This window comes from Microcaecilia unicolor, chromosome 2, assembly GCF_901765095.1.
Source record: "Microcaecilia unicolor chromosome 2, aMicUni1.1, whole genome shotgun sequence".
Taxonomy (NCBI): Eukaryota; Metazoa; Chordata; class Amphibia; order Gymnophiona; family Siphonopidae; genus Microcaecilia; species Microcaecilia unicolor.
This window is the reverse complement of record NC_044032.1, coordinates 119,084,251-119,088,590: the sequence shown is the minus strand read 5'-3', so window position 1 is coordinate 119,088,590 and position 4,340 is coordinate 119,084,251.

Below are 4,340 nucleotides of genomic sequence, written 5' to 3'. Positions count from 1 at the left end.
GAATCAGTAAGGGAAGGCATGCATCAAGCAATAGGAATGCAAATGAGCTGCTCGTTGTAGCTCACTTGCATTCTGTATTCCATCGATAAACAGTCGGTCCGTGGAGCATGCGCAGAGCACCCAAGCGTTATGCTGGCTGCTCTGCGTATGCCAAGAACGTCCTTTATGGACGTGCTTCACTTTAAAAAACAAAACAAAAAAAACACGAGCGCGTTTAGCTCAGCTCAGCCTCCCCCCCCCCCCCCCCCCCCAGCCACAGCAAGAGAGGGCTCAGCAGTTCCCCTTTCACAGGATTCCTCCCTCCCTCCCTCCATGTGATTGGGATCCAAGAAGAAGGCACAGCTCCCTCCTCCGGATCTATCTCAGCCAATCACAGCACATTAGCTCGGCTAAACGCGTTGTGATTGGCTCAGGGACTTCCAGGTCTCAGCTGAGTGAAGTACTGCCAAAGAAGACGTTTTTATTATTGCAGGGGGGAATGATGGCCAAAATGGACTGTTTTTTTTTTTTGGATGGGCACCCATTTTGGTCGTCATCCCCCCCCCCCCCCCCCCCCCCTCGCAATAACAAATCGTCTTTTTGGCACTGCTTCACTCAGCTGAGACCTGGAAGTCCTTGAGCCAATCACTACATGTTGTAGCCGATAATGTGCGCTGTGATTGGCTGAGATAGACCTGGAGGAGTGGGGCTGTGCCTTCTTCTTGGATCCTGATCACACACAGAGGGAGGGAGGGAGTGTGTGAAAGGGGAACTGCTGAGTCCTCTCTTGCCGTGGCTGTGCAGCTTTTCAGTCCGATTCTCGAGAAACGTGATTTTTCTTTCTGCTCTGCCTCCTCTCACTGCTCCGTTTTATGCTTGTCTTTCTCTTTTAAAGCATTTTTATTTGTCTGGCTTACACGCATACTTAACGAGTATCCTTCTCCACCACCGCCAACTCCAGGCTCCGCCCTTTCTGCCTCGCCTCACTCTATACTTGGAATAAACTCCCTGAGCCCATATGCCAAGCCCCCTCCCTGCCCATCTTCAAATCCTTGCTCAAAGCCCACCTCTTCAATGTCCCTTTCGGCACTAACCATTATTCATCTATTCAGGAAATCTAGAGTGCCCCAGTTTGATTGACTGCACTTTTTGTCCTTTAGATTGTAAGCTCCTTCGAGCAGGGACTGTCCTCTGTGTTAAATTGTACAGCGCTGCGTAACCCTGGTAGCGCTTTATAAATGTTAAGTAGTAGTAGTAGTTACAGACCTCTCGTTAGATTTTCCAGCGTTAAGGCAATCGGAAAAGGTTAGTGAACAATCTAACCAGCTTCTGCAAAGCTCTGAAAACTCACCTCTTTAACAAAGCTTACAAAAGTCACCCTCAATGATACAAATCATCCCAAACCACCCAAACACTCCTAAAACACTTCTCACACAACCGATCCAACATCCGCCCGTCTAAATTCCTCTTTCACCTCAGCTTATGATCAACTGTATTTAAATCATGTACTGTCTTTATCATAACCTTACTCTGTAAGCCACATTGAGCCTGCAAAAAGGTGGGATAATGTGGGGTACAAATGCAATAAATAATAATAATCTCATTACAATAGGGTTTCTACACAATTTGCTTATCTGCGTTCTGTTTTCATTAGCGGCTACCGTCGTCGGAAAAAAGTCTTTAGTGCATGCCAGGGTTTACTACTTGCTTGTTAATGGTTCGTTAAGTTTAGTGCATCTGGCCCCTCATTGCCCTTCAATTTCACTTATTGGGGTGGTACATATTACTCTTCTGTATGGGCCACCCTTGGCATCACTGCACTCTGGTTTAGCATATTCCTTTCCTATTCTTATTGAATGTTTTATATACCACCTACATTCCTATAAGGATTTGTAGAACCTTTTCAGTTAAGGGATATATACTTAAAGAATATACATTTAACAAATCAATTCCAAATTATTATTCAAATAAAAATATTTTCAAAGCTTTTCTAAAAGATAAATAAGATGGCAAACATTTTTCAAGGAAGCACATTCCAGGTTCTTGCCCCTTGAAATGCTCATAGAAATACTTTAAATGTACATCTTTAAGAGTAGGATAACCTATTCATAAAGTACGAAAAAAACAGGTGGTACGTCCAGAAGACAGAATTGTAAGTAATTCCACAAGGCCCTCTGAATTCTGACCGTAGAGTGAAGATTAACAGGCTGTTTTAAATCTAATACACTGTTGGACCGGCAACTAGTGAAAATCTTCATAAATGGAGTTATAGTATCAAATCGTCCTCTACTGAAAATCAATTTTTCAGCTGTATTTTGTAGTAGTTGTTTTCTGCAATTTAGTTGAAATATTGCAGTACAATGAATTGCAGTAATCCAATTGTGGGAGAAGAATTGCATGTATCAGAATCCTGAAATTTCATAAATGTAGTGAAGATCTAATTGCTCGAAGTTGCCTGTGCTTAAAGAAAATGTAGAAGAGGCAATCCAAAGCACACTCCTATTCTTGAAAGCTCCTTGTGCTTTTTGGCATGCTTGCGATCTTAAAGGAAATGTTTTACTTAAAAGTGTTAATTTATTTATCAAAAGTCAAATTCGAATCTAGAATATTCCCCAGTACTTTGAGTGATCATCTATCTTTATTCTTTCTCCTGAAGTCAGCACCAGCTCTTTACATAGCACACTATCAAAATCTCCAAATGATTTTGGTTTTTTTTTTTTTTGCTTATTTAATTTTAAAAATGTTCAGGATGCCCATTTATCTATAGATGAAATATAGTATTTTATAGATATTAAGGTATCTTCATACTTTTCTAAAACTGGGCATAAGAAAAATGTCATCTGTGTAAGATACGACAGTAATTTCTGCATCTAAAAGAAAAGTAACAAGTAACATATATATTAAACAAAAGTGAGGAAAGTGGTGAACCCTGCAGTACCCCACAGCTAGGATTCCAGCACGATGACTATGAGGGGCATAATCGAAAGGGACGCCCAAGTGTTCCTGGGACGGCCTCCAGCAAGGGACGGGGAAACCTGTATTATCGAACAAGATGGGCGTCCATCTTTCGTTTCGATAATACGGTCCATGGACGCCCAAATCAGCAAATTTAGGTCGACCTTTAGAGATGGTCGTCCCCAGGACCTTGGTCGTTTCTGATTTTCAGCGATAAAGGAAAGCGAGGACGCCATCTCAGAAACGACCAAATCAAGCCATTTGGTTGTGGAAGGAGCCAGCTTTCGTAGTGCACTGGTCCCCCTGTCATGCTAGGACACCAACTGGGCACCCTAGGGGGCACTGCAGTGGACTTCACAATTGCTCCCAGGTGCATAGCTCCCTTACCTTCAGCCAGATGCACTAACTGAACGGAAAAAGCCCTTCCCTTACCAATCCTTTAGCGATTCGGAAAGGAACGGGCATGCATGAAGGAAATTGCATGCAAATGAGCTGCTCACTGTTAGCTCATTTGCACACGATTTCCTTCCTAAGGAGGGGGAAGCCAGTGCAGAGCAGCCAAGCATTATGTGTGGCTGCTCTGCGCATGCCAAAGACGGCTTCATACATGCAGACAAGCTGTATGTATAATAGCCATCTACAACCTTAGAAAAACACAAGTCCAGGTGAAAACGTCCAAGTGCTCGTCAGGGACGTCTTCTTTTTTTTTTTTAAGAGTATGGGTGAAGGATGTCCTTCGCTATGGCCTCCATTCTGCGACAACAGTTGAGGACGTCCAAAATATGATGTTTCTGTGAGGACGTCCGTGCCTTTGCTATGCCTCCATCCCCTTTATTTATTTGGATTTTGGATCACAAGCAGCAGCAGTGGGATTTGAACCGGCCACCTCTGGATTGCAAGACCAGTGCTCTAACCACTAGGCCACTCCACTCCCTTGAAATTTGGCCATCCCTGTGGGGGGGGGGGGGGCAGTTCAGGACGTCAGGCCTTCGCTATGCGTCCGCTGACACACACATACCTCCCCCCCCCCCCCAGGGACCTGCATACTGGTGCGATGGACCTGAGTATGACATTTCAGGCTGGCAAAGTTTTTAACGTTGTTTTTTTTTCAGGGTGGGAGGGGGTTAGTGACCACTGGGGGAGTCAGGGGAGCTCATCCGCGATTCCCTCCGGTGGTCATCTGGTCAGTTCGGGCACCTTTTTGAAGCTAGGTCATAAGAAAAAATGGACCAAGTAAAGTTGCCCAAGTGCTCATCAGGGACGCCCTTCTTTTTTCCACTATCGCTCGAGGACGCCCATCCTGTTAGGTACGCCCCAGTCCCGCCTTCGCTACGCCTCCGACACACCCCCGGGAACTTTGGTCATCCCCGCAAGGGGAAGCAGTTGGGGACGCCCAAAATCGGCTT